General features: G+C 38.5%; 1 long non-coding RNA gene across 5 annotated transcripts in view; it reads right to left on the bottom strand.

Annotated features, from left to right (window-relative positions):
• Positions 1 to 26454, bottom strand: part of LOC145512531 (uncharacterized) — a 1082988-nt gene that overhangs the window by 51130 nt on the left and 1005404 nt on the right. Inside the window, exon 12 of one of the 5 annotated variants that reach the window (XR_014058616.1) lies at positions 22676 to 22733. The exons of the other annotated variants lie outside the window; for them this stretch is intronic. This is a non-coding gene — a long non-coding RNA (uncharacterized LOC145512531). The remainder of the gene's footprint in view (positions 1 to 22675; positions 22734 to 26454) is intronic. 5 annotated transcript variants of the gene reach the window in all.

Here is a 26454-nt window from a genome sequence, read left to right as displayed (position 1 = left end):
CCAGTTATTGGGATGCTACAAATGGGAAGGGGGGCAAGAAAGAAATGCAGGAGAAAGAAAATATGAGATGATAGCTGATTTACAGGAGAAATAGGGATTGAAGTAAATATTTGGCTAGTGAGAAATAAGGCAAGACTCTGTCATAGAGATCAGAATGAAACCCTATCTCTGAGCTACTGAGATTCTGAGGTTAGAGCTGAACTGGAGGTAAACTGCATCAATAGTAAAGCAGTGCAGTATCAGCTTTATATTTTCCCTCCAGAAAACTACATGGAGTCTAGAGGGGTCAGAAGGGCAGACAGAATGTAGGTAGTTCTATCTGGGTAGGTCATAGGGTGAAATTACTATGCTCTGATGTTTGTGATAGAATAAAGGAGCAGGCCGATAATTATCTCTGTCTTTTAACAGATATATGTATCACACTAGGCCATAAAAATTGTTTTCTGTTTCCCTAACTTTAGACACATTTCCCAAAGCTGAAGCTCCAATACTTTGGCCACCTAATGTGAAGAGCTGTCTCACTGGAAAAGACCCTGATGCTGGTTAAGTTTGAGGGCAAGAGGAAAAGGGGGTGACAGAGGATGAGATGGTTGGATGGCATCATGAACTCAATGGACGTGAGTATGAGCAAACTCCAGGAGATAGTGAAGGACAGGGAAGCCTGGTGTGCTGCAGAGTTCATGGGGTCATAGAGTCAGACACAACTGAGTGACTGAACAACAACAACAATTCAAAGCTATAGGAATTCTGAATGTTAAATTCAAGATGGCTGGTGGGTAGAATAGCTTTTCCTTTAATTTACAGACATCTAGAGCCAAATAATGTGGTCTAATGTACCCCCATCAAATGAATGATCAGAGCTTTTCATAACACAGAATTTTTTTTCTTTGTATTTCAGCATCAGTGGGGCTTTACAACTGGGTTAGTCTGAGTTAAAACTGCATTTAAACTCTTACTGGAAGGATCAATCACATTTAAAGAAAATGGTGTGGCAGAGACTGATATCTATCCCAATATCCATACTTCCCTTCATCTCATTATTTAATCAAATTTTTAATTTTAGTTAGGAACATAGCCACCTACAGCAAAGGCAATATTTCCCTTTCTTAGGGTTTGATGTGGGCACCTGGCTAAATTCTGGGCAATAGAATGCGTGAAGATGGGACATCTGCCAGTTCCTAGGAAGAAAGAGACGTTTCTCTATTTTTCTTTTCCCTTCTGCAATATTTGCTGGCTGGACTGGGACAAGGGATAAGCCAACTTGGACCATGCAGTTGAAGGCAGTCCTTTAGGGTAATGACAAAGAAGCAAGGTTGAATAGCTGAATCCATAGCCCAGTTAATATCAGTGGCAAATCAATATTTTAGAGACTCTCTAGAAGGTTGAAGCATGCTGCTACATGAGTTAAAAAGTTAGAACTGACTTTGGAGAGAAGGAGACATAGCTGAGGATTTTGTCTTCTCAATCAATGAGGAGATGGCTTCCCAGAATCCCTCTGCCAAGAGGATTCCCAAGAATCCACCTGCCAAGCAGGAGATGTGGGTTTGATCCCTGGGTCAGGAAGATTCCCCCTGGAGAAGGAAACAGCAACCCACTCCAGTATCCTTGCCTGGGAAATCCCATGGGAATAGGATCTTAGCAGACTACAGTCTGTGGGATTGTAAAGTGTCAGGCATGACATAGTGACTAAAAAACAACATCACTGAGGAGTGGACAGAGGAAGGAGATTGTCCTATTCACTTTTTCCCGCTGCAACCACTCCATTTCTGACCATCATTACAGAGTTGTGTTTACCTTTGTAGGAGGTCTAAACTGAATTTCATTATCAAACTTCCCATTTCTTTAGGTTGATTGGAGCCTGAGGTGTTCACCCAAATTTGCCCACTTCTCTGTTACCACTGCCCTCATCATAAGGAAGAATTACTGACCCAATATACACTTCTCTGCTTCTTTTCCCTCCTCTTCTCCTAGTTAATTACTCATCACAAGTTAGCTTAATTTTCCACAAGGAAGCCTTCAATGATTAAGCCTAGACTCCTGCTATGTGCTCTTAAAGCAAACCCTACTTCTCCCATCATAGCACTAATAAAACTTTAAAATAGTTCAGTCTTTGAAGGAGTGATACACTCCATGGAGAACAGATTAGATCTATCTTGCTCTCCACTGAATCTCTAATACCTAGTGTGGTACTTTCCCTAGGTGGCACAGTGATAAAGAATCCATCTGCCAGTGCAGGAGATGCAAGAGATGCAGGTTTGATCCCTGAGTTGGGAAGATCCCCTGGAGTAGGAAATGGCAACCCATTCCAGTATGCTTACCTGGCGAACTCCATGGACAGAGGAGCCTGGAGGGCTACAGTCCATGGGGTCACAAAGAGTCAGACATGATTGAGCACAAGCATACCAGTGTAGTACTTGGTGCACATTGTTTGAATGAATGATTGGATAAATCAAATGGCTGGCTATAAAGTATGTAAGTTCTTATGATGCATCTTAGCTCCCCCAAGGTAGTTTCATGTCATGCTCTACCTAGGAAAGATCTATTGAAAAACTGAGCACAACTTCCCTTCTACCTTCTTACAGAAAACTTGACCAGTCTACTGTCCCACCCTTTCAAATGTTTAAGTAAGTAAGTGAAGTCGCTCAGTCATGTCCAAGAATACTGGAGTGGGTTGCCATTTCCTTCACCAGCAGATTTTCTCGACCCAGGGACTGAAGCCGGGTCTCCCACGTTGCAGGCAGACGCTTTAACCTCTGAGCCACCAGGAAAGTCCAATTTGTACTAATGTGCTGAAGATTGTTATTGTTGTTTAGTTGCTAAGTCGTCTCCAGCTCTTTGCAACCCCATGGACCTTAGTCCGCCAGCCTCCTCTGTCCATAGGATTTTCCAGGCAATAATACTTGAGTGGATTGCCATTTCCCTCTCCAGGGATGCTGAGGGTTATAAAAGGCAATTTAGACACCTCTAGGCTAATATGGTTATCACTGGATTGTTTTGCCAATTTTGAATTTTTACTGAATAGCTTGACAGTGAAATGATTTGAAAAAAGTGATCAAGATTAAAACATATGTCATTTTCATTGGCAGTGGTAAGCTGCACCATCATCTTTCATTTCCCAAAGATTCTAGAAATATAATTTTCAATATTTTCATTTTAAAAGGCTATTTTCATTCTTCTCAGAAGCACTGAGGAAGGGAAGGATTGAAATAATGCTGGAGTCTCCTCTTGGGCTTTGATGAACTTTCCTGTTTGTTTGTTTAGCAAGTGCTATGTATAATTTCCTAGCTTGGCTCATAAAATCTGCCTTGTGTGCTCCTCCAGACTCTTCTCCTTCCAGCTGTCTGGGATGGTAACCCCACTTCCCCAACCTGAGAGTGGCCTTAGAAGCCATGCTTTCAACATGGGAGAGGTGCCACCAATCTGGATTCCTGAATTACACCCACTCCCTTGTTCACCTCTGAAATGATGGCAGAAATTCTACATGGGTCTTGTGTTTCTGTCGATTTCTAAGCAGAGGTACTGTCAGTGTTTTTTCCAGACTATATTTTTTAATACATCCTTTTATTTCAAGGTAATTGAATATTCACATAAAGTTGTAAGAAATGATTCAGAGAGACCCCACGTGCTGTTTACTCAGTTTTCCCATGTAGAACCATGGTGCATATCACAGCAAGGATACTGACATTGATACAACTGACCCATCTCATTCATATGTCCCCAGTTTTACTTGTACTCATTTGTGTATCTGTGTGTGTGTGTGTATTTCATTCTATTCAATTTTACCACGTTGAAAGGTCATGTAACCACCACCACCCGTCAGGATAATAGAAGCAGTTCTATCATCACAAAGATCTCTCGTGTTGCCTTTACAACCCCGTTCCCTGTCTTCTCTCCTCCAGCCTAAAACCTAGCAATATGTTTTCCATCTCTACACTTATGTTGTTTCAAGGATGTTACATAAACTGTAATTGTACAGTATGTAACTTTTGGGGATTATTTTTGATTCAGCAAAATTTTCTTGTGATCTAAGTTGCTGCGTGTATGAAGGGTTTGTTCCTTTCTTATTGCTGAGTAGTCTTCTAGAGTATGGATATACATAGTTTGTTTAACCACTCACCCATTAAAGAACATATGAGTTTTTTCAGTTTTGGCTATTACAAAGAAAGCTGCTATGCACATTTAGGTACAGGTATTTGTATAAATGTAAGTTTTCATTTCTCTTGACTGTATGCCCAAGAGTACAACTGCTGACTTGTATGGTATATTTAGTTTTACAAAACATTGCCATATTCACTTTCAAAGTGGCTGAACCACTTTGTATTTCTACCAGCAGTGTATGGGTGATCCAGTCTCTGCATTTTTGCCAGCATTTGGTGATATCACTATTTTGTGTGTTAAGCATTCTGCTAGGTATGTGTGATATCTCACTGTGCTTTTAATTTGCATTTTCCCAGTGGCTAATGGTGCTGAACATATTTTCATATATTTATTTGCCATCTGCATATCCTCTTCAATGAAATTTCAGTTTGTGTCTTTCACTCATTTTCTAATTGGATTTTTTTTTTTAATCATTGAGTTTTGAGAATTCTTTATATATTCTGGATACTAGTCCTTTGTTGGATATATGATTAGCAAATGTTTTCTCCCAGGCTTCAGCTTGTCTTGTCATTTTTTTGTATCTTGTTTTTTAACAAAAAATTTCTTAAAATTCTCTTTTAATTGCATGAATGATTTTGAAAGAACAGAGATGATTTTAGGACATTTCTGTTCCAAATTAGCCTATTTTAAGGCATACAATGAAAACAGTATTACTGCAATTGTACACATTATACCCTTCACTTAACTAACTTCATTATATTTTGGAGATATATATTATCTCCAAATTGGAGATAATAATTGGAGATTATAATCTCCAAATGGGAGATTATAATTGGAATTATAATTCCAATTCCAATATAATTGGAAATTTTGAATGACTTCCCGTTACCTACAGGCTAAACATTCTATCCCAAACTGAAACACTAGGTTTTTTTTATAGTACTCTTTAATCAGATTTTTTTTTTCCCCCACTGTCCTCTCAACACACTGTGGGCATTCTGGACACCTTATCTTTTGCTACTATCATTGCCCTTGCCAAACACAACTCCCAGCTGTGCTTTGGGAATGAGTGCAATGGCCTGAAGTAGGGGTGCAGGTGCGTAGGGAGGAGAAGAAGAGACCCACATGGGTTTCTGGTTAAGAACTAGATTTGCTGATCCAAAGAGAGACCACCCCACCTGAACTCAGGAAATGGTTTTAGAGGTGAAATGATGAGCCAAAATTCTGGGAGGAGGCTTGACTGACCAAGTGGCTTTGGGCTATGGGAGGTTATCAAGAAATCTCTTAACAAGAGAAATTAGGACATTGCACTGAGAGAAAAAGTGACACGCTAAGTTTTTAGCTCTGCTTCTCTCACCCTGTCTTTCCCTTCTTGGATGTTGAGGCCTTGGCACAGAGCAGGCTGTGGAGTCTGTGCTGTGTACTGGTCCATATGCTTCTCCACCGTCCCCTTTAGGGGATTCCTTAAACCCCATTGCTCCTGCTTCTAGACAGCTGTTCTCGAGCTCTAAGCCAGCTATGAGGAAGGCACAGAATACTCTCGACTCATTTATTTTTCTCTCTTCCCCTTTTCCATTCTAGAAGTGGGCAGTATTGCTTTTGCCACTCTCTAGGTCTATTACAATTAATAGGATGGCCTGAGTTGACCTCTTGCTAATAACTTTTGAAAGGTGACAACTCCCTTTAGCCTCAATCATCTATGCATAGAGCAGCGCATGGCCTATTAATACAGGGATAATGGAGCTACAGATCCAAATCACACCATAATCCTAAAGTATCCTGCAGATGACATACTCTCCCAACAACAGTTAATGCAGGGAATTATTACAACAGTTAATGCAAGCCTGATCCTCAATTCAAATAACCAGGGGTCATACTAGCATCCATTGTATGTATGTATGTGCATTCTCATTCATGTCCGACTGTTTGCAACTCCAAGGACCCCAAGGACCCACCAGGCTCCTCTGTCCATGAAATTTTCCAGGCAAGAATACTGGAGTGGGTTGCCATTTCCTACTCCAGGGGGTCTTCCCAACCCAAGAATCGAACCCACTTCTCTTTTGTCTCCTGCATTGGCAGGAGGATTCTTTATCACTAATGCCACCTATCAAGAGTTACTGGACAAATAATAGATTTTTATGATGCTTTTAGACAAAAATTTCTCTTCTCTATTTTTTATTGTTTATTTCCTCCCCATCTCCCCCAGTCCTGGTCGACATACCTTTCTCTTTAAACAGAAACGTAAGTCTGCCATTTAATAAAATCCTAATAATGATCCTTCTTGAAAGGACAAGGGCTAATAATCACTTCTCGTTTAACATTCCAGTCACGTGATAATAAAGGAGAATAAATCAGTTAAACAGCAAGATACAGCACAACTAATTTTCATGTAAAAGGGGGGTGATTGCTTTTTAAAATAAACCATTGTGATTTTTTAAAGCTGTTCAAGCCCAAACATCCTTGTCTATCAGTTTATGAATTATTAATAAAAAAAGAAGAGAAAAGAGGCTTTCTTTTTCTAAATATCATCTGTTAAGCCACCAAGGCCTGAAGAGGCTCACACTGATTTCTGATTTACATAGTCCCAGTTGGAAGTTAATGACGACCGCTGAGCCACCTTTCAACGTGCAGATAAACCTTCATGTATTTAAAAGCAGGGAATCTGCGCTTGTTCCTGGCAAATTATTCATCTAAGATCTGAAGTTTCTGACACCGCCTGCGTCAGATAAACTGTCACCCAAATTGCAAACTAATTAGTGATTCAAACATTTTCGAGCTGATTGATGACAGAATAATTTACGCTTGTTTCTCAGTTTCCAGCTGGCACGGGTTGCTGACTGGAGCCCTAATTAACGCGAGTACATCAGTCATGTTCTGCCAAGGCAGCACGTACAATTAAAAGGCAGTTTAAATGGAATATCACATTAAAAAGGCTGGGAGATGCAAATGTGAGGAAACAGCGCTTTAGGAAGAAATGACAACAAAAACCCACAAACCAAAACAGAATGGAAAAAAGTTGTTTTTTTTTTTAATGGAGAAGTAAATTGTACTCTACATTGAGAATTTAACAAAAAAAATAACTGAGAGGAGCCAGACTGGGCATGCTAAATATTTTTGTATTTAAGGAGTTTTATTGAGATGAGTGTTTACTGCTCTTTTTAGTGCCAACAGTTCGGATAATAGCCTTTTGAATTTGTTCTTGGATAAATGGGGGCCTCCTCCTCCTCCTTCATCCTCAGCCGTGTTTGGATGGGTGGGATTCTCTGTAGACCTCGAATTGAATTGTTCTGGTTCCTGGAGCCATTCCAGTCCTGTTTTTTAGGCTGTGCTCATGCTACTTTTGCTACTTTTGCATTGATGGTCCTGGTCTCTGCTGATCTCCTTGCACTTTGGTCTACCCCACACCCTAGACACTTAGGACTGCTTTGCATTATGAGTATTTTTTAAGAATACATTTTTTTGGGTCACAGAAAAATTGAACAGAAGGTATAAAATTCCCAGATACCCTCTGCCTCACTGCACGAATAGCCTCCCACACTATCAACACCTTCCATCAGAATGGTACACTTTTTACCACTGATGAACCTATACTGACACATCGTTATCACCCAAAGTCCATTAGGGTTCACTGGATGTTGTACATTCTGTGGGTTTGGACAAATGTACAGTGATTTATATTTCCATTGTAGTAGCATTCAGAATAGTTTCAGCTGCCCTGAAATTTCTTTGTGCTCTGCCTGTTTGTCTTTCCTTGCCTCCTCCCCTCTGGCAATCACTGATCTTTTTATTGTCTCCATAGTTTTGCCTTTGCCAAAATGTCATATAATTGGAATCATACAGTATGTAGCATTTTCAGATTGTTTTCTTTCATCTAGTAATATGCATTTAAAGTTCCTCCATGTCTTTTCACAGCTTGATAGCTCATTTAGTTTTAGTGCTAAATAGTATTCCATTGTATGAATGGACCATAGGTTTATTTATCCATTCACCCTTCGCAATTCTGAATAAAGATGCTTTAAACATATGCATGTAGGTTTCTGTGTGAACATAAGTTTTCAAGTCATTTGCATAAACACTAAGGAGCACAACTGCTGGATTTGTTCATTTTTAACATTCACACACAGGGATTTCCCTGGAGGTCCAGTGGTTAGGTTAACAGTCCATGCTTCCGCTGTAGGGGGTGTGGGTTAGATCACTGGTTGGGGAAGTAAGCTCCCCCATGCTAAGTTATGTGTGGGCAAAGAAAAAAAAAATTACAAAAAATGCACACACATTATTCTCTCTCTTTGAGATTGTAAGCTGCTCAAGGGCAAGGGATATGTGTCATAGCTCTTTGTATCTCTTTGCATTTTCAGCAGAGCATGGTAAGATATTTTATAGAGAACAATAATACCACATCATTTTATAATTTCTGGTTTATAAGCTTTCCTATCACTTGTCCATCTCCTCCTTCTTTCTTATATTTCGTGATCATTTTAACAATCCAAGGGTACAACTCATACAATCATACTCATAACAATTTGTAGGTGGGTACAATTATTGCTTTCTATTTTTGATAAAGAGATAGACTCAGAGGTTAAATAAATTGCCCAAGACCACATAAGGACAGAGTGAGAGATCTGGGTCTCTTAACACTGGCTAGATAGCCTCTTTTGAGGCCAAAGACTTCTCTTTGCACTCCTAACATTCTGAGGATTCGGGGCTGGTAAATGGCCAAGCCAGAGTTAGAAATCAAACCTTCAGAGTGCTACTAATCCATTACATGTTAAGATATTTATGCTGAGCAGACATGAAGCATCTATTTGGTTCATGCAGTGGCTTTGATTCTAGACAGGACCCTTTTCTGCACTTCAGCAGAGAGTTGACTCTTATTCTACAAAAAAATTAGTGAGCACCTGTTCTAGGCTCAGAACTGGCTCTAGGGACACTGTTGTAGACAAGTTGAAGGTCAACTCTGTGAGCCTACTGTTTAGAGGGAGAGATAGACCTCATGATGCCTTCAAACTGAAGGACTTACACCACTGGCCTCCAGGTTCCTGGGCCTGAAGACGAACTGAATTATACTATTGCCCTTCTTGGGGCTCCAGCTTGCAGATAGCAGCTTGTGAGGCTTCTTGGCCTCCATAACTGCATGACCCAATCCCTATAATGAGTCTCCTCTTTTTTCTTTCTTTCCTATTTGTTCAGTTTCTCTGGAGGGCCATGAATAAAAGACATCAATTATATATCAATAAATGCTTAATGAATTATGGCTGTGACAGGTGTTAATAAGGGGAGAGTGCAGTGACAAGGTAAAATGGGAAAGAGGTGTTTAGCCTGCTTGCATCATGAGAAAGTTACTTTTCAGCACAGATCTGACAAAGGGTGTAGACTGAGGCAGAAGCATACTCCAGGGCTCCGAGTGATGGTCTCTTAGTTACCATGTTTGGAAGGCAATTCATACAACAAGATTGAAGTAGGAGATGCTTAATCATGGATTAAAATTCCAAAAGCTGTGGAAGTTGTAACTTTGCAGAGCTAGCAATTCCTTAAGCAGGAAGTAGGTAAATACCAATTTGAGGCCTGCAGATCACTTTATCTAAAAATTCCAAGGCAAGGCCGTGTCATGGCAACTGGCTTCTTTAGGTAGACCCAGTCCTGAATGGACAGTCTAGTCAGGATCTCCTGAACATCATGTGCTACATTCTGCCTAGTGTCCTGTTGTGTGCAGAGAGTGGAGAACCCACTGCAACCGTAAAGAGGAGTGACTGGTTATTTTAGCCTTAAAAAAATGTTATATAAAATGCAACAAGCATATATAAAAAATTTAAAAAACCCATAATAAATAGATATTTACCAGTCAATAAAAGATGTTATAATTTTGCCACATTTACTTTCACTCTCTCTCTGTTTTAAAGAAGTAACTATGAGATTTTAGCTAAGGTGCAACATCCCATATATGCTCTTTCCCTCCCTTTTCAGAGGTAACTATCATCTAAACCTGACATCTATGTTTTTCTGCTGCTACAGCTAAGTCACTTCAGTTACTTAAACTTAAATTTATAATTTTACCATATAAAAATGTCCTTGAACATTTATAATTCCAGATATTTAAAATTTTAAATAAATGGTATGCTACTGGGTATTCTTTTTGCAATTGCTTGTTAATTCATCATCATGTTTTTCAGATGTATCCAAGTAGAAGTGGTTAATTCATTTTAATTCATATAATTTTACATGTATGAAGAATCCCAAGTTATTATCCAGTTCCCTACTAACAGAGGCTGTTTCCATTTTTCTCTGTTAAAAACAGGGCTGCAGTGGACATCTTTGGACAATCTCCTTATGCTCATATGTGAGAATTCCTGTAGGGTACGTTTCTATAAATGGAATTGCTGGGTTGTAAGATGTGTATGCAGCCTGCTTTGGAACTACCAAATTATTTTCCAAAGTAGCAATAAAAATTACACGCCCACTAGCAAGAAAGTTCCTGCTTTCCCACATTCTCACCATGATTTGAGATTTTCAGATTTTAAAGTTTTGCCAGTCATTTGGATGTTAAATGAAGTCATTATTGCTTTAACTTGCATTTCCCATTTTCATGTATTTACTGGACATTAAGATTTTGACTTTGGTGAACTGCCTCTGCCTATCCTTTTTCTATATTCTTATTAATATACTTATCTTTTTTAGATTGACTTGTAATTTTGTATCTATTCTGGACACTAATAGTTGAGGAACAGATATTTTCTTCTAGTATATAATTTGTCTTTTAACTTTATTAAACGACTTAGGGTATAAGCTACTGAATTTTTACCAATCTCATGGAGCATATATTTTCACAAGTAATATTTTTCAACATCATTTTCTTAGGGGTTTCTATAATTGATACTACAATGTTTGCACACCTAAAATGTTTTGTAATTTCTATGCTGGAGGAGGGCACAGCAACCCACTCCAGTATTCTTGCCTGGAGAATCCCATGGACAGAGGAGCCTTGTGGGCTACAGTCCATGTGTTCACAGAGTTGGGCACAGCTGAGTGACTAACATACCCACACATACATTTTGGAACTGCATTCAAAATCAGTTAAAAAAGAAAATGAATTTTGTTCTTTAATAGAAGAGGTCAACCAAATTTTCTATAAAGAGCCAGATAGTAATTATACTAAATTTGCCAACCAAGTGGCAACTACTCACTTCTGCTCCTGTAGTGTGTGAGAACATCCAGACCATATGTAAACAGTGAGTATGGCTGTGTGACAATAGGATGTGGGCAGATTCGCGTTAGAGTCACTGCTTTAGAGTCACATATTAATTTTGATTAGTAACTTTACTGCTTAATTTTTAAACAGATTTTTGTAGTTTGATTAAATCTTCAGTTACAAAATTTGGCATCAAATTTCATTTGCTTGTTGCCAATATTCACATTCATCCTGGACAATAAAGAGCCACCTCAACTGAGAACATGAACTTTAAAAATAAAGTAAGATAGGATCCAACGGAAATAAAATCAAATAGCTGGAAATATTTAAGCTGCTTCAGTGGAATTGTTTTTGGATCTTCACGGCTGACTAAATTCTATGGAAATCTCAGTGAATTACACATTTATTTCTGCCTTTCCTAGCAGCCAGTGCAGATAGAATGGGCCAGAGGGACACGCTCTGCTTCATGCTGTCACTTAGGGATCCAGTTTCTTTCCCTTCAGAGGCTCAGTCACCTCTTAGATGGTTTGAAGATCTTCAGGAGATTGTCTATGCGTGGTGAAAGGCAGTATGGATGACTGTGCAGAGGGTTTATTGGCTGACCTGGTGGGGAATGGTTCCCTTCTGCCCACATTTCATTGGCCAGAGCTTAGTTACATGGCCACACCTAGTTGTAGTGGATGCTGGGAAATGTAGTCTAGTGAAGGATAAGCAGGAGAAGAAATGGGTTCAGGGTGAACATCTAGCTAGTTTCTGATATATCCTTTACAGGTGTGAGTACAGGACCTTGGAAGGGTAAAAGTTATAGAGAGCATGTGTGTGTGTTTAAATGGATATATTACTATATAACCACATTGTAAAACTAATAAATGATCAAGAGTTTAACTACTAAGGACCATATTAACATGTACGCCTGAATTTTGTGATGAAAATAAATCCTTCATTGATTTGGCCTAGTGTGTGCCTAATGTAGGAAAGGAAGTAATGTATTACTGCCAGATTTTTACCTCTTGTCCTTCTGAAAGGGAGTCAACATTTCTAGATGTTTACTGTGACCAATTTAATCATAGGCAAGAATGACATAAGGCAAATCTATAACTGACCAATGTTATTTTATGAAGTTTGCCAGAACTACACTCAGGGTAAGATGCATGGAAAAGAAAACCAATTTTCTGGGCAATATGTGACTTTGAAGCTGGATAACCTTAGTTTTGGAAGTAGGTAATTCATGTGCACTAGGATAAAAATATTTCTACTAAAGATCTCTAGAAGATTCTAAAGTAGAAGAATCAGAGGATTTGGAGTCTAAGTTTTAGTTTCTAGCTTCTATAAAAAGTATTTGTGAGACTCTGGGTAAGTTTTCTTTACTCTCTTTAAGCTTCAGGGTGTTTTGTGTTTTTTTTTTTTTTTTTTGAAAATGGACATAATATCCACCTTGAAGGGCTATTGTGAAAGTTAAGTTAGAAAATGTAAATGGAAGCAGGTATTCTATTATAGGTCCTTTCCCTGCCTCTACTGCTAGCTCAGTCATTGACTAGTTGTTTGAACTTGGGGATTATCTTTACCTTTCAAGGTTCAGTGTTTTCATCCATAGAATGAAAGCATTGGATTATATAGTGTCCAAATTCTTTTGAGCTCTAAAATTCATGGACAATATATGAGAGTTTCATATACATGACTTTGGTGCAATTGATAATTTTGGGGATAAAAATAGAATTTTGAGAATAAGGTCACCCCTGAAAAAATGCCATTTGTGATCTCTCATGTGTATGTATGTGTGTGTGCATGTTTGAGGCAGAGTAAAGACAGACAAAGGGCCCAATGTGCACTAACCCTGATTTTCAGTTATTATATAAAGTAGGATGAGGATACAAGATAGACCACAAGCCTCCATCTTCATGCCTTTTTATATCTTCCCCTACTTTGAATATTCACTGAACTTGAACATCTCTTATGACACTGATCTTGCTTAATCTGTCCTCAGAATACTTGCACACATTCTATTCCTTTCCTGTATTGTACTTTCCTGAAGAGAAGAGTCTGTGTATCATCTGGTCACAGTAATAGAGCCTTCCACAGTGACTGGTATAATTGGGTTTGCCAAGATTTTTCTGTAAGGGGCCAGGTAGTAAATTTTTTGGCTTTGCAGGCCAAAACTATTGTCACAGATACTCAACTCTGCTCAAAGCCACAGGCAGTACATAAATGAATGATGATGGCAGTGTTCCAAACAACAACAACACAACAACAAACACCCCTTATTTATGGACACTGGAATTTGAATTTCATATAGTTCTTACAAACTAGTCTTCTTATTTTGATTTACGGTTTTTAAGCTTTCAAAAATGTAAACATATGTTTAGCTCTTGGGTTGTGTAAAAACAGGCAGCAGGCTGGATTTGGCCCACAGGTGATAGTCTGCTGACCTCTGTTGCAAGCTGTAAATTCTTATTAGTGTTTTCTGCTGAATTCAATTAAGTATGGATTTATGTATAATTTTTTATTTTCAAAAGATGGCATGTAATATGATTTTCTTTCCCTATCCTGTTAGATCCAGGATTTCTTACAAGCGACTCAGATATCTACAGATTATTAACCTAAACAGAAATAGAAACAATAGATTCATATAATTTTTGCAAACAATAAGAGCAATTACCAGTGACTGTAATAAGCTTTTCTCACGAATATAATGAGAATGGGTGTTGGGTTTAGCTTTTATGTAGCTGATGAAGTGAAAAATATTAATGTTTATGATAAAAGAGAAAGAGAGTAGATTTTGGTGTCTAGAATAGAATCGTAGCTCTACTTCTTGCCAGCTGTGTTCTTGGGAAAGCTACTTAACTTTTCTGAGTCTCTGTTTCCTCTTCTGGCATGTGGGGATAATAATACCTTTCTTAAAGCATTGGTTTGAATTAGAGCTAATATATGTGTACATCTAACAGTTCCTAAAGCATGATTCATTTTTAACAAATATTAGTTACCATCCTTATTCTCTCTTCTGCTCCTTGTGAAGAGATCCCAATAGTCTGAAACATCTTTGTACAATAAGAACAGATATTGAGAATTCCCCATGGATATTTGAACCTAGAATGCAAACATGGGAGTGTTTCGTGACTTTGTTTTTATAACTTGCCGCCTTATGCTACTCTATCCAAGCAGAGCTTGGCACTGGGATAAACTGAATAGAAACACTACACCCATGCTGTAACCAAGTTAATTTGGAAACAAAAGCAGACAACTTCTGTTATGAACAAAGTCTTGGTTCTCATCTATTGTTAGTTATTAGAGAATTTCTTGAGCCCAAGAATTTTCTGCTTTTGCATTTCATGGGAAAAAAAAAAAGGAAATTAAAGAGAATGCATGGTTGATACAGGAAAATGCACTAAATGAGAAATCTATAGTGACTAGAAAAGGCTATGAAAACTTTGAGGTCAAAGTATACTCCATTGATTGGGGATATAAATCAATTCTTCACACTTAAAATTAACTTATTAAAGGCAAACCTGTCTTGAATTGTGATTCAGCCGCCAAGCATCCACTCCATTCAGCTCTCTACTTAGCTAACTTGCAAATTCAGTTGCTGAGAGTTTACAGGGTGGGGGTGATTCTGAGAGAGAACAGCTGCTTTAACAGCAGGTTATGGGAAGTGCCACCACAGGAGGGTCAACCTAGACGACTTGTCTAGGTCAAAACACAAATCAGAAAAAAAGCCAGTTTGACTTATAGATGGAGTCAATTTACTCATCAGAATGTACAGTACTGGCTATAGCTTTAAAATATCTGTGGCCAAACATTTTGATTATTAATTGTCCAGTTACAAAAACATTTTTCCTGAACCTACTCAGAGTCTCTGGTGAATGAAATGTTTGCTGCCTACATTTACCCCTCTTTTGGACAGGACGAACATGTTCTGCTTTTTCTGTCTTATAGGTTTGGGTAGAGGTTTGCAATTTATAGAGCACAATTAATTTCAGCTCAACAGATGTTTATTTAGCATCCATTATGGGTTGAACTGTGCCTTTCCAGTTCAAGCCCTAATGCCTAGTACCTATGAAAATGACCTTATTCGGGAATAGGATCTTTTCAGATGATCAAGCTAAGATGAGGTCATTAAGCTGGTTCCTAATCCAAAGAGGACATTTGGACGCAGATATAGATATGGCAATGGGGAGAACTCCATGTGACCACAAAGGCAGAGGTTGGGGTGAAACATCTACAAACCAAAGAATACCAAAACTTGCCAGCACACCACCAGAAGATAGATATGAGTTTGAGAAAACTCTGGGAGATAGTGAAGGACAGAGATGCCTAGCATGCTGTAGTCCATGGAGTCACAAAGTATCAGACATGACTTAGCAAATGAACACCACCAGAGGATAGGTGGGAGCCATGAACAGATCCTCTTTCACAGCCTTCAGAAGAACCAACCCTCCCAACACCTTGGTCTTGGACTTCTAGCCTCCAGAGCTGTGAGACAATAAATTGTTCTTGTTTAAGTCACCCACTTGGTGGTACTTTGTTACAGCAGCCCCAGCAAGCTAATACAGCATCTATATGATGGTACACACAATATTCCTGTGTCATCATTGCTCAAATTCTGAAGAAGGTGGTAGAAGAGACTGGATAAACCACTATAAGTTTTGGAAGAAAGACAAAGGCAAAGATGTGTCCACTTTAGTCTTCAATAGCCAAGGGGGTTTTAAAGACTATATCCGACTATATACAGAAGAGTATAAGCTGAGGATCCAACTGATATGACAGCATAGCTTCTTAAAAGTTTAAAATTAGGTAAAACAGTAGTAGTGACCAAACCATTGTTTGATCAGGTCACATTCACAAGATGGAGATGAAGGCAATAGTTGTTTTTGACCACTGATAAAGAGTAAGAGAAAAACATTTTTTCATAGCTCTAATCATGAAACCTGGTGGCTCAGATGGTAAAGAAGCTGCCTGGAATGCAAGAGACCTGGATTCGACCCTTGGGTCAGGAAGACGCCCTGGAGAAGGGAATGGCAACCCACTCCAATTTTCTTTCCTGGAGAACTCCATGGACAGAGGAGCCTAGGGGGCTACAGTACATGGGGTTGCAAGGAATTGGACACTACTGAATCACTAACATACACACACAGGCACAGTTCATATTATATGAGTCAATTTTTATTCCTTTAAAAATTGTAGTAAATAGTATTAAGCATATTTTTGTAATCAAGAAGATAGTAAAAGAGCTCACTTGGGACTTCCCTGGTGGCACAGTGGACAAGAATCCACCTGCTGATGCAGGGGACATGGGTTTGATCCCTGGTCCAGGAACATTCCACATGCAGAGCAGCTAAGCCCATGTGCTACAACTTATGAGCCTGTGCTCTAGAGCCTGGGAGCCACAACTACTGAGCCCACATGCCACAATTACTGAAGCCTTCGTGCCTAGAGCCTGTGCTCTGCAAGAGAGAAGCCACTACAATGAGAAGCCTACATACCATAACAAAGTGTAGCCCCTGCTCGTTGTAATGAGAGAAAAGCTTGCATGTAGCAATGAAGACCCAGCACAACTAAAAGTAAAACAAAAGAACTACTTGAATTAATACGTGCTTTTCTCCATCACTGTACATCATGCCTTCTGCATGTGTGACTTGACTGACCTTTTCAAAGAAGCAGATTCTTGTCGCATTAACATGGGATCATGCCCACCCCCTTTTCTCTTGCCAGCGATAGCTTGTATTTCAAATTCCTGATGCATTTCTATGGAAGCTAAAATTTCTGAAATCAGAAGTTGAGTTAGGTTCTCAGGTAAAGGTGCAGAAAAATTGACCTCACTAAAATATGGAGCCCTAGTTCACATCATGGAGTTGATAGTCACAAAGGAGATGACAGCCAACATGGATTTCCATGGGTTCATAGTCCAGGGTGTCTGGGGACCAGGCATTCTTTTCTATCACAGCCAAATTGGTAAAGCAGAAGAGGAAACAGGAAGATGACCCTAACTTTCTGTCAACTCCAAATCAATTGTCTTCCCTCTTGAACTCTTGCAGTTTCACTGACCAGCAAGTCTAACCTGCTTGAGTTTCTGTGTTTTTGTTTTCAGAACTGTTTTTCAGAGTCTACATTGAAACAATGACAGAGTGGGCACCTGTTCAGAAGAGAGAAAAAAGATCACTCATGATTCTCAAGAGGCTTGTTTGTCCAAGTCTACAAGGCTGATGAGGTGTTTGCCTCTGAAACACTCTGCAGTAGCCAAAGGGTGTGAAATGTGACTCATAACAGCACTTGAACTCTGGCTTACTGGTGCGCGATGCCAACACGTTTCCCTCTACAAGAGGGAAACATGTGGAGCTGCTGCAGCCAGGCTCTCCAATTCTACAGCCCTCTTCTGCCGCATTACAGATGATTTCAGCATTACTGGCTGCTCCTCTGGGCAACTGCACTTCTACGGAGCATGCTTTAGAAATGGGGTTTTTGTGTGAAGCAAGATGGAAAATCATGTATTAAATAAAATTAGATAGAGAAACATGCAAAAAACAATTGTGAACCAGCCTAACCAGAAAGCAGAGAGAAGTTTTTCTTTCTAAAGCCATGTGCATTAGGGAATTGATCTTAAGAAGGTGAGTTCCTCTTTGGGGCAATTACCTGCCCCCACCTTGTTGTCCTCACTTCTGTTTACAAGCTTCACCTGTGCTGACTCTTGGCTGCCAGAGGCAATTTTCATAATGCTTATCAAGTCACTTACGTCAAAGCCTTTGCCAATGGCAGCTGATTATCTCCTCTGTATATGTCTATAGTGCCCTGTTAGCATAGCTGGCTGTCCCTCCTTCTGCCACCTCAGTGACATCCTGTACTCTGTGTTAGGACTCATAAAACTGCTACTCACTGGAGCTTTGATTCTGAAAATTAAACTCACACGGTGATGGTACTTGTATGCCAACCATAACCCTATTGTAAGTGTTTTGAAATATGTTTTCTAAATGTTTTACCAATAATAAAAGTGCACACCATTTGAAAGTTGTTCTTTAATCAATAGTATTTTCCTGAGATACAATTACTAAAGTTATGGCTTTTCTTTTTGACTTAAGCCGTTTTCTCTAAATTTCAATGAACACTGGGGGAAAAAGTATATATGAAATGGGCAGATTCCACAAATAATTCTTAAGGAATATAATAAAACTAACTTTATTTTACAAAGATGGGGTGCTGCATTAAAACTAAAGGTTTTTCATGTTGATGTTTGGTAGAAACCAACATAACACTGTAAAGCAATTGTCTTTCAATTAAAAATTTAAAAAAATCCTAGAGGCTTTATCCTTTTGCTGAAATGAAAGATTTGCATATATAGAGGGGGAAATACATGAGTGAAGGAAGGAAGGAAGGAAGGAAAGAAGGAAGGAATGAGTTAATCTAAAAGTGCCAGCTTGACCTTCTATAGAGCTTGGTTTAAGTTAACATTTTTGAAGTTGCTTTAAATCTTTCAAGTAATCCCTAGGAGCCTGGTTGATGGTGTTAAGTACTAAAGTATTCTGGTGGTACTCAAGCACTGATGTAATTTCCAGAGTCTACTACAAACTGTTGTCAGGACAGGAACTCACATGGAGGAGCAACTTCTATCTTCCTTCCTTTGTGAGCTGAGGTGATGACACTGGAAACCGCATGACCTTGGAGAAGTCCTTATATGCTTCTCATAAATGTATGAGAATGTGTCAACAAACAAAGACTGGTTTGAATGTGTAAAAAAAAGACAGACTGTCTTCAACCATGTTATTTTGCAAATAATTAAATTTAGAAGAATATGTAGTTTCAGAGTGGTTGTTTACAAAATAAACAGTGCTTTTCACTTTGTTTTTCCCCCTACTAGTGTGTGTTTGTAGACACAACTGAAGTGCCTGCGTATGTGGCTCGCTGAGAAGGAGGCAATGGCTGATGGTGAGAGGGCTTTAAGTGTTTATTGCTGTGATGATAGACTAGCACACTTGAAGAAATGGTTTCCTAAAGAGACCCTGCTGGCTGGAAAGAGTGGCTGAACATGTTGTGTGGGGCACACCTGATCCATTCACTGTGACCAGGTTCACATGCCATAAAGATTGTGATCTGCCCTAATTGTCTGGGGAGTTTGGTCACCAAACCTCTAATTATATCTTAAAGGTTTTGGTGTTCAAAAAAAAAAAAAATGGTGAAACTAGGTATACTGTTTCTACAAGATCATCAAACTTTTTTTTTTCCCAGGGAATTTATTTTATTTTTTTATTTTAAATTAGTTTATTTATCTATTTTTTAACTTTACGATATTGTATTTGTTTTGCCATACATAAAAATCCATACATATAAGGGAACCAAGAAAGATGCTTTCATAACCACAATGCTGAGGGAATGATAGGGGTGGGTGTAAGTAATTGAAGATAAATTCTTGATACTTGCATACACTGAAGCTAGTTTAGAAGCAAGCTAACAAAACTTGTCTGTTCTTTATGGCCTGGAAAATTCTTAAGATGCAACAGAGTGATGGCAGCTTTGTCAGAAGGAGGTAAAAACGGACAACTATAGATTGTTCACCAAGTGTCTAAATACAGTGCTCAGATTTCCACCTATCAACCGGAGGAAATGAATAACTGAAATCATATTATCCCTATATTTTCTGAAGTTAAGCCTGTCAACATTACTGTCGTTGACAATATTCCGACTGAGCTGGAAGGAGAGTTTTGGCAGTTCACGATCTCTTAGCTCATATTTCCACACTTTTGGGGAAATGGCCTCAATACTTCACGACCCAGTATACCTGGATTGTCAGAGAGAAATCAGGGTCAGGAGTAGAGCCACTGATCTAGTTCTTTCAAAGTTCCAGAAGAAAGAACCAGCACATGGTGTCACCAGATCTGGTCAAGAAAAAGGAACAGATCTGATCTAAATAAACGTGTAAGTCACGTTGCATGCACAGAGTATATTTTTTACATGGAGAACTGTTTGATGTTCATTTATTTGATGTCTACTTATTAAACACGATTCCATGCACTCTTCTGCTGCTGCTGCTAAGTCACTTCAGTCATGTCCAACTCTGTGCGACCCCATAGACGGCAGCCCACCAGGCTCCTCTGTCCCTGGGATTCTCCAGGCAAGAATACTGGAGTGGGTTGCCATTTCCTTCTCCATGGACATACAACTCACAGGGAAAAAATAAACAAGCTATTTCAGATTATAGTAGGTGCAAAAAAGCAATAATGGATTTAGCACAGAGAGTGATTAGTGAGATAATAGTTCTTCAGAAAGAAAATAGAAAAGTTTCCTTTGAAGAGGTGGCCTTTGAACTCTGACATAGGTCACTGTATAAGCACACTGGACACACACAAACACACTTGTGTGTCTAAGCCTTTAGAGGTCTTATCATAGTGAAATCAGTCAGTGATAAGCTTGATGTGCCAGGGAACTGAAGTTGGATATTTTATTTGAGAAACTAAGGGCTGAAGCCTTTTCATACTGTTCATGGGGTTCTCAAGGCAAGAATACTGAAGTGGTTTGCCATGCCCTTCTCCAGTGGACCGCAATCTATCAGACCTCTCCACCATGACCTTCTTTGATCTTACTTTTGGTTTTATGCATAATTTATGTATGTACCCAGGGAAGTATTTAATGACCGTGTTTTAAACATGAACATAGGGAATTTTGTGACTGTGTTTTCTTACATGTAGAGATTATGTTTGTCTTTTTTTTTAACATGTAGAATTTAGTGACCAAGCTTTATACCTGGACATAAAGACCTCTGCTTTTTATGTGTGTCTGTACATAATATATAAAACATTCATAAAAGTAAAACTATAGAGTAAACGCTCATAGCACAATGCCTAACAATGCCCATGGGATGGTATTACTATTATCTTTGTTTCATAAAGAGAAAAGCATTGGGTTGGCCAAAAAGTTCAGTCAGTTTTTCCATGACATCTTATGGGGAAACCCTAACAAACTTTTTGGCCAACTCAATTAAACACAGACAGGTATGTTAAACCTGCTCCAGATTTGGGAGAGGAGGCATCCAAACTGTATGGCTTTAAATCTGATTTTCTTCCCACTGAACATGCTGCCTTGTTTGGGCACCACTTGACCATATTAGGAGAAGAACTCTGTATTGAAACATATTCAGGCTTATGTATAAAGAATTATATGATATAGATATGTAAAACTAAGGTAACAAGCAAAATCTAAATTTCAGAGGTAGTTTGATTTTCATTTGGCAATTACTTTGTAGAATGATGAGGCTCAAGGTTAGATGAATTATGCCTTCATTTGATAAATGTTAGCAGAATATTGCTGAGATTTTCATTTGTAAAATTTGCAATTTAAATGAATAAACAATCTCCCCATGTATTAATATCATGTAAAATATTATTCATTAAATTGCCAACACATTAAAAATACAATCTAACTTTTTAAGTGGGAAAATCTGTCTGTCTATCTGTCTGTCATATTCTTTTCTTTCTCCAAGGACTCAAAATGCTTTAGGAACTTTCCCTTAGACATTCTCAAAATGATGCACCTTTAAACTGAGATCATGGATAGCACATTTGTTAAAAAATACTGACAAGGACTTAATTTCCAAAATATACAAACAGCTCATGCAACTCAATAACAAAACAAAACAAAAGAATGCAATAAAAAATGCACAGATGATACAAATGGACATTTCTGCAAAGAAAACATACAGATGGCCAATAGATACATGAAAAGATACTCAACGTAGCTAACTATTAGAGAAATGCAAATCAAAACTATTCTAACCCTTGGAGGTATCATCTCCAAGAGTCAGAATGGCCATCATTATAAAGTCTACCAAAAACAAAAAATGCTGGAGAGGATGTGTTCCCTCTACACTATTGGTGGGAATGTCAATTGTGCAACCACTAAGGAAAACAGAATGGAGGTTCCTTAAAAAACTAAAAATAAAGTTGCCATATGATCTACTGATTCCATTTCTGGTGATATATCCAGAGAAAACTAATTTGAAAAGATACATGTACCCCTATGTTCATAGAAGCATTATTTACAATAACAAGACATGGAAACAACCTCAGTGTCCATCGACAGATGAATGTATAAAGAAGATGTGATACACACACACACACACACACACACATGCACACAGTGGAATAATACTCAGCCATGAAAAAAATGAAATAATGTGATTTTCAGTGACATGGATGGACCTAGAGATTATTACACTAAGTGAAGTAAGTCAGACAGAGAGGGAAAAACATCACATGATATCACTTAAGTGTGGAATCTAAAATATTAATACAAATGAACTTATTTATAAAATAGACTTACAGACATAGAAAATAAACTTATGGTTCTCAAAGGTGAAAAGGGGGAAGGGGAAGGGATAAATTAGGAGTTTGGGATTAGCAGATACAAATTACTTACAAAAACGAGGTAAACAGCAAGAACCAACTGTACAGCACAGGGAAATATATTCAATATGCTGTAATAAACATAATGGAAAAGAACATGAAAAAGAACATATATATGTATAACTGAATCACTTTGATGTATACCAGAAACTGACACATTTTAAATCTATATTTCAATTAAAAAAAAATGTACCATCTGTTGCCTCTAAGTAGGCCTCCTGTGAGATACAGTGATGAAGTGCTCAAAGTCAATGTTTATTGCACCCAGATTCTTGGGTTAAAATTCCTTTTCCTTTAGGTAATTTTTCTTCTCACACTTTCAGTAATTTATTGACCTGGTGCTTCCTCTCCTCTGCCTGACTTATCCAAACATAATCTCAAGACAGACTGTGACATTCACTAATTCAAAGATACAAATGAACATGTTAAATGTTAAATGAACATGTTAACATGTTAAATGAACATGTTAACAGGACAGACTCTGACATTCATTAACCCTAAGGTACAAATTACTGAAAACAGCTTAAAATATTTATTTCCCAATGGACATTTAGGTTTTAATAAGGACCATTTTTAGTCCTTGTTTTTACAAACTCAAACAATAGAATTTCAGATATCTTGAAGAGTGGATAGTATTAATAGGAACCTCTGTGGGCAGTTTTATAATCTACATTTTTCTGAAGTCAGTTGCTTCTATGCAACTTAAAACATGCTCTCTGTAAAATGCCAGAAAAATGTAACTACCTTTACCTGTTTATAATGAGCAAAATAAAATGTATGTGTGCTAGATTTTCTCACAGCACTAGCTCTTTACCTCATAGCCACACAAGTTCTGACATGCATTCAAGTAATTAAATGCCATGAAGCATCCTCAAATTTTCTTTATGCTCAGTCAAACTCGTATCTTCTTCCACACCTCTTAGTAGGTGTGGAGCCAGAGCCTGAAGGAAGATTGCACACATTATTCTCTTCAAAAATGATGAGCTAGCCATCATCAAAGTAATGTTCCTTCCTGCATGGGGCAATCTCCACAGTCATAGTCTACGTGGGGAATTCTCGTCGTTTTATCCTACTGAGTTTGGGTTGAAACAGACATCAAAGGAAACCTTGAAATAAATGGAATCATAGTAAGAACAATCACCACAGTGTTGAGTATTTTATTCCCCCACATCTCACAGAATGCTCACAGTGAACCTGTAAGCAGGTTGGTGTCATACCTCCACCCAGCTTACACATGAGGAAATAGAGACACAGGGCAGGGATGTCAGATCACATAGGTAGGCAGCAGATAGAGGGATTGTGACCCAGGTGAGGCTGACTCCAAAGTCCTTTTCCTCAGCCTCTTCCTATGTGTTGAGGAAGTGAGCATCGGCAGAAGAAGTAATACATGTTTTTAAATATTTTATATTGGAGTATAGCTGATTAACAATGTTATGTTTGTTTCAGGTGGACAGCAGAGGGACTTAGCCATACATGTATGTACATGTATCCATTCTCCCCCAGACTCTTCCCATCCAGGCTGCCACATAACATTGATCAGAGTTTCCTGTGTTATACAACAGGACCTTGATGGTTATTCATTTTAAATACAGCAGTGTGTACATGTTGATCTCAGACTCCTTAACTATCTCTTCCTCCCATTCTAGAAAGTGATAATATTTTTGCCAGGTGTTTCTAAGTGGAGACTTGCTCTCATGAGTCCAGATATAGCTTTCTGTTTTAGTTGCTTCCTTAAAATAATTTCTTAATGAAGATCTCCTTAGCATCTTGTTCATATTTTGTGATAGCAGTTGTCATAATCACTTACCATTGGACTATGAACTTATTAAGAGCAAGGATCAAGTTTTTATTTCCTTTCTTCCTTTTCCCCTTCCTTTCTCTTATTTTTTTTTTTTCCATTACCACTCACCCTTTGTTCTTTCCTCCCATCCTTCTTTTCTTCCTTCTACTAGAAGGTTTGTATGAATCCATGATGGGCACACAGCTCCAGAGCCAATGGGTCTTTAGTGATAATCTTGAATCTAAAACTCATTGTTTACATTGCACTTTTTTCTCTTTATTCCTCCAAATGGTCCCTGTATAATTTCATGATGGTTAATATGACACCTGCTGATCTCTCCTGATTTTTTCCTGAAGTATTTGAGAAATTGATATTATGATTGCAGTATCATTTGATAGAATCAGGATTATTTGATTTTCTTATATTTTATATGTAAAGCCTATTAAATTAAATGAATATCAAGGGTTAATATTATAGAATCGGGCTTTCCTGGTGGTTCAGATGGTAAAGAATCTGCCTGTAATGCAGGAGACCCAGGTTTAATCCCTGGGTTGGAAAGACCCCCTGGAGAAGGAAATGGCAACCCACTCCAGTATTCTTGCCAGGAGAATCCCATGGACAAAGGATCTTGGTGGGCTACAGTCCATGGGGTTGCAAAGAGTCAGACATGACTGAGCGACTAACACACACATTATGGAATAATATGGCTCAGAATATTCCTGAGGCTAAGTTACTATGAGGGTTTTGACCCCGAAGGGAACTTTCAGGTGTTGATTGGTTGTGATGCATGCCAATGCATAGGAAGGACCTATGGAGAAGATGAGACCACTAGAGGAGTACTATGAGTTCAGACATCCCCAAGTTATCCCTGCAGTTAATGGTCCCCATTGCTTATAATGGGAAAGATGTTGTTATGGTGATGGGAGTAATGATATTGCAAAATGAAGGCATTTGACCTATTGAAAACTTCTCTGAAAGCCTATCCCTATGAGATATGTGAGATGTGACTTGGTATCTAGTCTTATGACTCTAGTGAGAATTTTTACCACATTTTCCTGATAACCACGAGGAGGTCAAAAGCACTCAGTGTATAGATATGATGAAGGAAGGGTCCATCTGTACTTATATAGTCATTCACTTAAAGAAAGTAAGTGGGAAATTACAACACAGGATGATTTGTAATGATAAGTGAAAGGTTGAGCATGCACATATCAGATGGAAGCATAATGTACTTGTGCAGAGTTAAGGAAGGCTTCTGGAAGAGATGACATTAGAGCTAAGTTCCAAGGATAATGTAGGAATTAAGGAGGTGAAGGAGGAGGAATGGGGCTGAGAAAGGTGTACCAGGCTTTGAAAGGGAATAATTGTAAGTTTAAAATAGTCCGGAGAGTCAAGTGATAAAAAATGAAATGAGTCCTCTGGATTTATCAACAAAGCACTTGTAATGATCTTGGGAAGGTATTCTCATTAGAAATATGGAAGTAGAAGACATATGATAATGGTTGAAGACTAAATGGCAGATGAAAGAGTGGAGGTGAATCCTGAAAGTTTATGAAATAAATGATAGTGTTAAGACGGTGATGTTTTTGAGGGAATTAAAATAGCTTTTTTCAGCACACTTCTGTTTCATATGTATTGGGAGGACATAAAAGACTGAGGGATTTGGATTATTTGAAAGAGTACCATAGAGGCAATGGACCATGGGGGTTGGGCTAGAAAGAGATGGAAGTACAGAGAGAGAGCAGAGATGGGAGAGAGTGAAGGGTCCAAAGATGACAAACCTCAGTAAGGTCTAAGTATCTGTGGTGAGTGAGTGAGAAGGCTGGAGAGATAGGAGTGGGTGGGGGCATGTTTGAAACAGTGACTTCTGTTGTAGAAGAGTCTTGATAAGGTTCAAGGTGTGGTCCTGGGTATTGGAGACTGAAGCAGGGCTGGATGGGTGTGGTGAAGATGAAGCTTATTGGAATTGAGGAAGTCAAGGAAGAATTGTATTATTAGGTTGTTAATAGGTG

Source organism: Giraffa tippelskirchi, chromosome 1, assembly GCF_054371585.1.
Source record: "Giraffa tippelskirchi isolate mGirTip1 chromosome 1, T2T-mGirTip1v1.2.pri, whole genome shotgun sequence".
Taxonomy (NCBI): Eukaryota; Metazoa; Chordata; class Mammalia; order Artiodactyla; family Giraffidae; genus Giraffa; species Giraffa tippelskirchi.
Note: the sequence above shows the minus strand (reverse complement) of the source record. Positions and strands in the feature narration are given on the sequence as shown.